The sequence below is a fragment of the Heterodontus francisci genome, chromosome 25 (genome assembly GCF_036365525.1).
Source record: "Heterodontus francisci isolate sHetFra1 chromosome 25, sHetFra1.hap1, whole genome shotgun sequence".
Lineage (NCBI taxonomy): Eukaryota > Metazoa > Chordata > Chondrichthyes > Heterodontiformes > Heterodontidae > Heterodontus > Heterodontus francisci.
Window position 1 is genome coordinate 32159177 of NC_090395.1, and position 11855 is coordinate 32171031.

General features: G+C 51.7%; 1 pseudogene; it reads left to right on the forward strand.

The window, feature by feature from the left end:
• Window positions 1-5305: 5305 nt before the first annotated feature.
• Window positions 5306-5414, forward strand: LOC137384143 (U2 spliceosomal RNA; annotated as a pseudogene).
• Window positions 5415-11855: the final 6441 nt, after the last annotated feature.

Consider the following 11855-nt stretch of genomic DNA (forward strand, 5'->3'; position numbering starts at 1 on the left):
TCTGACCAATTGACATCTTTGATGTAAAGGAATAAGATTCCTTCTATTTCTCCATAGAGAACCTTCTTGAGTTCGTACTAGATAAGATTGATGTTAATTCTCATCTTTCTGGAGAATTACCCCTTCTCTATTTTGGTCTCGTACCCATACCATTTTCCCTTTGGACAGCTTTGGTCGGTTTCTTGTACAGTATCGTCTGTTATAATTATGGGCCTGTTTGTTTCGATACGACTTTCCTTTGTCTTGTATTTTCTGATAATCCTTACTTTGTAATCCTGGAAGTAATTTCCTGGGTAGAATTGGAAGTTGCATTCGAAGTTTTCTTCCCATTAAGAGTTCTGATGACACAGTGGCGCAGTGGTTAGCACCGCAGCCTCACAGCTCCAGGGACCCGGGTTCGATTCCGGGTACTGCCTGTGTGGAGTTTGCAAGTTCACCCTGTGTCTGCGTGGGTTTTCTCCGGGTGCTCCGGTTTCCTCCCACTAGCCAAAAGACTTGCAGGTTGATAGGTAAATTGGCCATTATAAATTGTCACCAGTATAGGTAGGTGATAGGGAAATATAGGGACAGGTGGGGATGTTTGTTGGGAATATGGGATTAGTGTAGGATTAGTATAAATGGGTGGTTGATGTTCGGCACAGACTCGGTGGGCCGAAGGGCCTGTTTCAGTGCTGTATCTCTAATCTAATCTCATCTAATCCGCACAATAATGGAGTAGTTCTGTATGTCAGTTTTGCTAATTGGAAATCTTGATTTTTCATCAACATTGTTTTAATGGTTCTGACTGATCGCTCTGAGAAACTTCCAAGCCTGTTTGTGAAGACATTGAGACTTAGGATGCTTTGGTGGAGACTGTTTATTGCTTGCCACAAAGCTCACTACTCCACTCCGAACAATCTCCAGTGCTGGCTGGCTCTTCTTTATATATACATCTGAGAGCAATTAACTGATCAACACCAAAAGCTGTTCATCCTATTACCTTCAACTACAAGTATTTAACATCCATCAACAGACACTAACAGATTCCACCCCCCCCCCCCCCCACCCCTTAAATTAATTACATATATAAAAAACTAAAAAAAGAGACAAAATGATGATTCATTCTTCTTTATCTTACACTATTATACCATCAACCTTGAACAGCACCAGCCATTCCCATGCTGTATTATTCTGCACCTCCCCCAACCCACCTTTTTAACAACAGAAAAAAACTTGGTTAAAGAATTATAAAGCGATCGTAACGTAAAAGTTTCCGTGGTCTATCAACTCATAACACAAGAAGGCCTTATTCGAGTACATCCAACAATTTCTTTGAACAAGCACTTCTTTTCGTAAAACAATCTGACAAATGATGGCTCGCGCCAACCCTTTTTATTTTGGAAATTTCATTTTGTTCCAACATTTCTTTTATACTGGCGAGATAAATCCTCAACCTCTTTTCCGTAACACTTTTTGTCGAATGGACATTGTCCTAGAGAGAATGGTTATCTATATAGCATTCTGTAGGAAAATTTTTCTTGACTTGCCCCTTATATAAGAATTCCTTTAAAATATTCAATAAATACATACCCATATCTATTGCTTCTACCAGTGCAATTGTCTCAGCAACGAAGGTGCTTTTAACTATTCTCTTTATTTTCTTCGATTCCCAGGCTAATGGACAACATTTATCATTTCTTCCCAACAAAAATAATGAAACCTGCTGTGCTTGAAAAACTAACGGAAAGATTATTGTGTGAGACATCACTAAAAATGGCTAATTTCATTTCTTTTGGGTCACCCAATGCTGGAAACATGAGTGTACATTTGTCGAAACTCAATTTCTTCAATGTATTATTTGCTTTCATCATTTCCCCAATAGTAGCATGTTTCAGCAAGGTGCTCAATTCTAATCCATCATAGCAAGCAACCGGCCTAGGTTGTGTGCACAACCAGTTTAATTGCCCAATTAAGCTCCGTAACTTATTGAAGTATGGCGGCGAAGGTTCGAGAAGCGGAGGAGCCTAAATTCGTAGCCTTTTCCAGCAGCCAAATCCTCCACCCTCCGGGTCAGCGCAAGATGATTATCCCGGTCCGGTGCTTCACTTGCGGCAAGGTTGTGGGCAACAAGTGGGAGGCTTACCCAGGGCTGCTGCAGGTGGAGTACACCAAGGGGTTAACACTAGACTTGGTGCCGCCAGGCCGCGACCTTCAGGATCAGCGTCACCAGCAGCTGGAGCTGCTACAGGGTCGGGTCGAGTCGGAGCTGGAGCCGCAGTGCCCGGACTGGGGTAACGATGAGCTCATGGTCTTCCTGTTCTCAGATTGGGGACGGTCCACATGCGGATTGCTCCACATGCAAGCAATTACACCCCCTCGCAACCCCTTCCACCCCCACCACCTGCCCCCTCGCACCCCCTTCCCCTCCACCGCCTCCTCGCACCTCCATCCCCACCACCCCGTCCCCCTCCTGCCCTCGCACCCCCTTCCTCCACCCCCTCCCCCTCCCCGCCTCACAACCCCTTTCCCCCAACCCTCCCCCCGCACTCCTCCGCCCCTCGTACCCCCTTCCCCCCACCCCTCCCCCTGCAACTCCTCCCCCTCCTCCCCTCGCACCCACTTCCCCCACCCCCTCCACCTCCCACACCCCATTCCCTCCACCCCCTCCGCCTCCCGCACCCCCTTCCCTACATCCCCTTCCCTCCACCCCCTCCCCTCCCCTTCCCCCCTGGCAACCCCTTCCCACCCACCTTCCCTCTTGCATTCCTTCCCCCCTGCCCCTCTCATACCCCCTTCCCCCCACCCCTCTCCCCCTTCCCCTCCCCCTCACACCCCCTTCCCACCCACCCTCTTCCCCCTCGTATCCCTTCCCCCACACCCCTTCCCCCTCCCCCTCTCACACCCAATTCCCCCCACCCCCTCCCCCTTGCATCCCCTCCCCTTCCCCCTTCCCCTTCCCATTCCCCCTTCCCCTCCCCTTCCCCTTCCCCCTTCCCCTAACTCTCCCCTACCTCTCCCCCTTCCCCTTTCCCCTAATTCTCCCCTACCTCTCCCCCTTCCCCTTCCCCTAACTCTCCCCTACCTCTCCCCCTTCCCCTCCCCTTCCCCATTGCCTTTCCCCTTCCCCCTTCCCTTCCCCCTTCCCTTCCCCCTTCCCCTCCCCCTTCCCCCTTCCCCTACCCCTGCCCTACCTCTCCCCCTTCCCCTTCCCCCTTCTCCTCCCCTTCTCCCTTCCCTTTCCCACTTCCCCTTTCCCCTTCCCCTCCCCCCTTCCCCACCCGTCTCATACCCTCTTTCCCCTACCCCCTTCCCCTTCCCCCATCTCTTCCCCCTCCCCCTCGCACCCCCACCCTCCCCTCCCATTCCCATTCCCCCGTCGCACCCCCTTTCCCCCACCCCCACACCCCTTCCCCCATCCCCTCCCCCCCTCCCCCTCCCACTCTTTCACCCATTCAAATACTTCTTCTGTCAAATATCTATCCAGTTCCCTTGTAATTTTGCCAACATCACTCTCTCCCTGGGCAGACTGTGACAGACATTTACTAACCTATGTCACAGAATCACAGAATCGTTACAGTGCAGAAGGAGGCCATTCGGCCCACCGTGTCCACACTGGATCTCCGAAAGAGCAAATCCCTCAGTTCCATTCCCCTGCTTTCTCCCCATAATCCTGCACATTCTTCCTTTTTATATAACTGTCTTATTCCCATTTGAATGCTTCAATTGCACCTGCCTCCACCATGTGTAAAATTGTTAAATCTAAATGCTTTCTCCACCTTCCTCCTTCTGAACTCCTAATTTGTTTCTGCATGGGAGGGGAATACTTTACACCAATCATGGAATTTGCCTCAGAGAGTAAAGAAAAACATGGAAGGGGCTGAAATTGTGATTTATCCCAAAAATTGCTTTTTTCAGTCAAAAGAAATTGAAAATAATTTTTATTTGGTTCTTTCCTAAAGAAATATATTTAATGTGGAAAATTGCAATGGTTGCTGCCAGTGGTAAATCGCTGTAATTGGCACTGAGATTACCACAGACCTTGGTCACAAAATCCGTCTCTGTAGCACCCATTGTTTTGGTGCTACAGATGCCATTTTGTGTGCATCCATGCCAAGTACAAACACCTCTGGCATGGCATGCCACTTTGGTGAGGTTGTTAGTGTGGACGCTGGGAGCATGCGATAGAAGTGTGCAGAGTTGGCAGATTGTGATGTCAGTCAGCTTATGATGCTGAGTTGACTCTAGCGATGTCATTTTTGACTGCAATGCTCCAGCGAACACTCTTTCTTAAACTTGCACTGCTGTGCATGCATTCAGCAGCAGAAAAGGCCCTTCCAACTACTTCCAGGTTAGTTGCTGATTGATTTCCACTGGCTCTTGCTGAGTTAATAGTAATGTTTGGAGATTTGTACTTATACTTAAAGTTGGTGAAGTCCAAATGGAGTGGCATTGAACATGGTGAAGGCTTTGGTTCTGACTTCAATGGTTCTGCTCCAACCACTTGCTCCCAGTCATGGGGGCTGCAGTTTCTATCATCCTTGAACAGCAGCATGACAGGGAGAAGAGGCAACACAGAGGAGGACAAGCTGCTGGAAAAGGGAGGAGGTAGAGGAGGCGAAGGGCTTTCAGCAGGAGGCCATATCCACCCAGGGTCTTCAGGGAGCAATTCTAACCCAATCTCAGTGAGGAACGGTGTGTCCGATACCTCCATTTCATGCAGGAGGTGGTCACTGAAATCTGCCACCTGTTGCAGGCAGACTTGCAGCTTCAGAGCAAGGAGAGGACAGGCACTGCCAGTGGCTGTAATGGTGGCCATGGCCTTGATGTTCATCGCGTCAGTCTCCTTCCAGTCTGAAGCAGGCGTCATCTGCAACATCTCACAGTTTCCTGTCCACTCTTGTATTAGGGAGGTCAGTGACACTCCGTATGTAAAGAGAGGGGAATACGTTGCATTCTCTCTTTCCAGAGAGAAGCAGGCAGAGTGAGCATATGGCCTCACCAGGAAAGCAGGCTTCTCAATAGTGCAGGCTGCCATTGACTGCACACATGTCGTTTTGCAGGCACTGCATGTAAATTCAGAATTGTACCTCAACCCTCAATGTCCAGCTGGTGCATGACTATACTCAGTACATCATGCAGGTCAATGACTGCTATCCTTGCAGCAGTTATGCTGCCTTTATTCTGCACCACTCCACTGTACTATCAACATTTGAGGCACCACAACAAACCAGAGGGTGGCTACTGGGCACTGACCCCCTGGCTCATGACTCCGGTGCACAACCCAAGCACACATAGGCAGCATGTGTACAACAAGAGCCATGCTGTCATCGCTTCTCGGCCTTTTGGCTAAGATCAAGTGTAGTATCTGTTCTTATCAGTGCTTATTTGATTGAGAAGAGACCATGATCATTGTCTTTTGATCCTGGGGAAGCTTTGAGTAAAATGGCTATAACCAATTTTCGAGCTTCGGGCCAGGGAGTGCGCAACACCGTTCGGGTGGTCGTGAAGGACAAGGAAGGAGATGCACCGGTCGATCGCACCTTCTTCATCAAGAAAATTCTCTTCGATTGCTGCGGATTTCAAGCGACGGACGTCTTCTGCCTGCAGGATTTCCCCAGCAGTGGATACTTCGACGTGACGTTCCGGAACGTGGCGGGATGCATCAAGTTCCTGAAGGCGTTCAAGGAGAAAGGGGACCGGGCGCCACTGTCGATCCTCACAGCGGAGCCGCTCTTCACGCTTCCGTCACAACGGGACCGGGTGGTGACGATTCACCTCTACAACCCCCATGTTCCGGTGGTGGATGTACTCACCTTTCTCGCCAGGTACGTCGAGGTGGCCGGCAGCAGCACTGATGTCAAGGACCCCTTTGGGATCTGGACCAGCAAGCGGCAGGTCAAGGTGACCTTGAAGGTAGATCCCAGTGGAGCCATCATCCACCCTCCCTCCAGCTTCGCTATCGGGGGAAGTCGAGGCTTCTTGGTCTACACTGGGCAGCCCAGAGTTTGCCGCACCTGTGGCAAATCTGGTCACATGGCAGCCAACTGCAGCACGGTTGTTTGCAAGAACTGCAAGGAGGAAGGCCATCAGACCAAGGACTGTAAGCAGACTAAGTGTTGCAACTTGTGCGGTGCGGCAGGCCATCTGTACAAGACCTGCCCCAAACGTTGCCTCAGCTATGCTCAGGCGGCAAGGTCCAAGGAAAGGCCGGGAGAAGGTTCGACGAAGGCGTCCGCTGTTCGAAAGGAGACCAGCAACCTTCTCCGCAGTGAGGAACTTCAACCTGAGAAGGAAGGGGAGGCGGCAGAAACCAACGGCCCAGCACCTACCCAGCGCCCGGAAACCCCGACTCCACAGACAGAATCAATGGAGGAGGAGGCAGCAGATGGACAAACAGGTCAGTGGCAAGTGGTCCAGAGGAAAACCACAAAGAAAAAACATCCCAAAGCCACCACCCAAACCAGTGGCAAGAGGAGGCTCTCTTCTGAATCAGACTGCAACAACTCCTCTTCACTGGACGGGGAAATGCTGGAACGACAGCCCCTTCAAAAGAGGCGGCAGAACTCCGAGATGGATGATAAAGCATCCCAGCCCCCGGGCACTGGAAGCTGTGATGGGCCCGGCGTGCCCCAACCCCAATGCCTCACACGTAACGACGTGGCCAACGCATCTCAGCTCCGGGACACCGGGAGCAAAGACACGTCTGGCGCACCTGAGCTCCGGGAGACCGGGAGCTGTGATGTTTTCGAGGAGGAACAGATGGAAGCAGCTGAGGACAACCCAATGCTCTCTGCCTACAAGACCCCCCCGATGTCACCCGAGCGGCACAAACCCTGCATGAAAAATCAGGAGGGGTTTCTGAGCCCAACCAACGTGAAACTGCTTGCGCACACGATGGGTATGCAGGAACATCCCGAAGGGGAAGGACTGGGACTAGCGAGGACAAATGGTATGGGAAGCAACAACTAATTTTTAGTAAAAAATGGGTGTAAGAATTGCTTCCATAAATGTGCGTAGCATTAAATCTACTACGCGATGTGTTTCAACCTTGGATTACCTTGCCAAGGTCAAAGCTGACCTACTGTTTCTGCAGGAGTGTGGAATACCACACCTCAGCACCTACAGGCAGTGGTCGCGATGGTGGTCCCACGGGCCATCGATCTGGTCGGGGGGTAATGACTGCCGTTCCTCCGGCCTGGGTATTCTGCTGCGGGGAGGTAACTTCACCATCTCCGAAGTTAAGGAGGTGGTGGGCGGCCGCCTCCTCGTAGCAGACGTGATGTACAACAACGCTCCGCTCCGGTTGATCAACGTGTACGCCCCGGTACAACGCAGCGAGCGGCTGACCGTCTTCCAGCAGCTCCCACTGCTGCTGGCGACGTCCAGGCCAGTCATCCTAGGCGGTGACTTCAACTGCATCATCGATGCGGCTGGACGATCCGGCAGTGACGACAGCAAACTGGACGCTACGTCCAGATTCCTAATAGAAACAGTTAAGGATGCCAAACTGCACGACGTCTTCAGCAAACCTGCAGACGGAGCGCAGCGCAGATACACATGGTCAAGATCGGACGGGTCTGCCCGTTCCAGGATTGACCTCCTGTTTGTTTCCCATGCTGTCACGGTCGGATCCACCGACGTCAAGCCGGTGTTCTTCTCCGACCACTGCCTCTTACTGGCCGACTGTCACTTACAGGACGACCAGCGGGTTGGCAGAGGGACGTGGAAGCTCAATGCGACACTGCTGACCCCAGAGAACGTTGAGGAACTCAAAAGGGATTACAATGGTTGGAGGACCGTGAAACCCCTCTTTGAGTCTCCAGTTCACTGGTGGGAAGCGATTAAGGAGAACATCAAGAGGTTCTTCATCCACAAAGGTGTTCAGAAGGCGAGAGAGAGACAGAGGGAACTGTCCCGACTCCAGAAAATTATGCAAAATCTACTCCGGTTGCAGTCAATGGGGGTCGAGGTCAAGGAGGACCTCCAAGAGGTGAAGAGCCAGCAGGCCTCACTCTTTGCCAAGGAGGCCTCCAAGATCATCTTCCGGTCCAGAGTCCGCTCCATCGAGCAGGATGAGATGTGCTCGCGTTACTTCTTCCAAAAGGTACACAGAGAGAGCTCTGTTATCAGCAGCCTGAAGGAAGAAGATGGCTCGGTAACGTCTTCGCAGTCCGACATACTAAGGATCAGCAAATCCTTTTATGCTGGGCTGTATGACGCGAAGCCCACAGACAGCAGAGCCTCCCAGTCCTTCCTGTCATCTATCACAGAGGTCCTAGATGACAGCAGGAGGGAGAGACTGGACAAGCCGCTAACTCTGGACGAGCTGACAAAGGCCGTCGAGTCTTTCGAGACGAGTAAAACCCCCGGGAGCGACGGCTTACCGGTCGAGTTGTACTCGGCCCTGTGGGACTGGGTCGGCCCGGACCTGCTGGAAGTATACGAGAGTATGCTCCTGGCCGGCAGCATGTCAGAATCCATGAGAAAAGGCATCATCACCCTCATTTACAAGCAGAAGGGGGAGAGGGCAGAAATCAGAAATTGGCGGCCCATCTCGCTGCTTAATGTTGATTACAAGATTCTGTCCAAAGTCATAGCCAGTCGAGTCAAGTCTGCTCTGGAGTTGGTGATTCACCCCGATCAGACCTGTACTGTACCCGGCAGGAAGATCTCTGATAGTCTCGCGCTACTCAGGGATACGATCGCCTACATACGGGACAGGAGGGTGGACACCTGCCTCATCAGCCTGGACCAGGAGAAGGCTTTTGACAGGATATCGCACACCTACATGATGGACGTGCTTTCCAAAATGGGGTTTGGGGAGGGAATCTGCAATTGGATCCAACTGCTCTACGCAAACATCAGTAGCGCAGTCTCAATCAACGGGTGGGAATCTGAAAGTTTCCCGATCAAATCTGGAGTCAGACAGGGCTGTCCTCTGTCCCCGGTCTTGTTTGTTTGCTGTATTGAACCCTTTGCTGAGTCTATTAGGAAGGATGCGAGCATCAGAGGGGTGACAATCCCAGGCAGCGGAGGCACTCAGGTCAAAACCTCCCTGTACATGGATGACGTCGCCGTCTTCTGCTCGGATCCGCTGTCCGTGCGCAGACTGATGAGCATTTGCGACCAGTTCGAACTGGCCTCGGGAGCCAAAGTTAACCACGGCAAGAGCGAGGCCATGTTCTTTGGGAACTGGGCTGACCGATCCTTTGTCCCCTTCACCGTCAGGTCAGATTACCTGAAGGTGCTGGGGATATGGTTCGGAAGGGCCGGGGCGTGCACCAAAACATGGGAGGAGCGAGTAGCCAAGGTACGACAAAAGTTGGGCATGTGGGGGCAGCGATCTCTCTCCATTGTGGGTAAGAACCTGGTCATCAGGTGCGAGGCACTCACGTTGTTGCTCTACGTGGCGCAGGTCTGGCCCATACCCCACTCCTGCGCCGTAGCAGTCACCCGAGCCATTTTCCGCTTCGTCTGGGGATCTAAAATGGACCGGGTCCGGAGGGACACGATGTTCAAACCTCTGGACATGGGCGGGAAAAATGTACCCAACGTGGCCCTCATCCTGATGACCACCTTCGTGTGCGGCTGCATCAAGCTATGTGTAGATCCCCAGTACGCAAACACCAAGTGTCACTACGTGCTGAGGTTCTATCTGTCCCCGGTGTTGCAAAGGATGGGCCTGGTCACATTGCCGCGGAACGCACCATGCAGTTGGGCGGCGCCGTACCACCTATCCTTCGTGGAGCAGTTTATGCAGAAAAACACCTTTGACCACCGGTCCATCAGGCAGTGGTCTGCACGGAATGTCCTCAAGGCCCTACGGGAAAAGGAAACGGTGGATCCTGTCGGATGGTTCCCCGAGCAGACCGTCAAAGTCATTTGGCGGAATGCCTCATCACCAGAACTTTCAAACAAGCACCAAGACGTAGCTTGGCTGGTGGTGAGAAGGGCCCTCCCCGTCAGATCCTTCATGCACACCCGAAGTCTCGCCCCCTCCGCACAGTGCCCCCGCGTTGGCTGTGGTGGGGAAGAGACGGTCGCCCACCTCCTCCTGGAATGTGCCTTTGCAAAGCAGGTGTGGAAAGAGATGCAGTGGTTTTTGTCAAGGTTCATCCCAAGCAGCTCTGTAACACAGGAGTCTGTGCTCTACGGGCTGTTCCCAGGGACGAACACCGAGACAAACATCAACTGCTGCTGGAGGACTATCAATTCGGTGAAAGACGCCCTTTGGTCTGCCCGAAACTTGCTGGTCTTACAGCGCAAAGAGTTGTCCACCACCGAATGTTGCAGACTGGCACATTCCAAGGTCCAGGACTACGTGCTGAGGGACGCACTAAAGCTTGGGGCAGCCGCAGCAAAGGCTCAATGGGGAAAGACCACAGTGTAAGGTTCCCCCACCAAGCTGGACTGAGGGGCTGGATCCAATGGAAACCCCTCGAACTGTATCGTTAATATTCTCAATTGCTGTAAATGTAAAACTGTAATTGACATGACAATTGTGAAACGGAAGGGTCGGGAAGAAACTCATGACAGTTTTGAAGGAAACTGATCTCCCTTGCAATGTTTGTATTTTTTGGTGTAGTTTGGAAACTGTTTGGCAATGTAATTTTTACAGATTTTTATGAATAAAGTATATTTTGGAAAAAAAAAAGAGCCATGCTGTCATGCAAAATGTCAGCGAGCAGACAACTAGTGTGTTTAAGCACTAATTCTGCTGCCTGGACTGCTCTGGAGGAGCCCTGCACTTCTCTCCAGAGCATGTGTCACAATTCCTTGTGGTCTGCACAGCCTCATCATCATGAGGGCATAGCCCTTGTCACTAGGTATACAGGGCGGCACAGTGGCGCAGTGGTTAGCACTGCAGCCTCACAGCTCCAGGGACCCGGGTTCGATTCTGTGTACTGCCTGTGCGGAGTTTGCGAGTCTCCCTGTGACCGCGTGGGTTTTCCCCGGGTGCTCCGGTTTCCTCCCACAGCCAAAGACTTGCAGGTGATAGGTAAATTGGCTGTTGTAAATTGCCCCTAGTGTAGGTAGGTGATAGGGAATATGGGATTCCTGTAGGGTTAGTATAAATGGGTGGTTGTTGGTCGGCACAGACTCCGTGGGCCGAAGGGCCTGTTTCAGTGCTGTATCTCTAAATAAAATAAAAATAAAAGATAGAAGCTGAAGAGGAGGCGGAGGAGGAAGAGGAGCAGGAGGAAGGGATGAAGACAGGAGGCAACTAACACATCCCCTTTCTGTCTGGGCTGTCCTTGATCAGCTCATTTAACTGCAGTGAACATAACCCCAATTGCACAAGCACAACAGTCCCACACCTGATCTTCCTTCTGTTACTGACTATGACAGCGTCCTCTTGGCCACAATGCTGAAATAAAAGCCACCACAAAGCAAACATTGCAAACCAACTTTATCCAACAAACCTTTCAATATTCCATAATTATTCTTTGGCATTTCCTAAGTGCCTGACTTTTGTGTGCTTTGCCTGGCCTAGAGCTCCTTCCTGGCTGGTGGAAGGCTGCTGACTTTCAGAGGGGGAGACTGTAGATGGCCTCACAGGATGACAACGCGCAGCTGTGGTCCTAGAAGGTCCAGCTTCAGACTGCACCACCTTGGCATGGGCAGCAGCTGTCTGAGCACTGACAGAGTAGTAGTGGTGGGAGGACAAATGCTGTCTTCCTGAGAGAGGGCAGCAGGTTCGTGCTCCATTTTGGACGCCCTCCTCAAGTGTGTAGCCTCTCAAAAGCGTACTTCGCGCTGGCTGCACGCTGCAATCATGTAAATGATCAGACAGCAGCAAGTTTGGTGCATTGGAAGCAATAAGCATGGGTTAATCGTGTATCATGATCCCCATTTTGGGCCTCCTCCAATGTTTC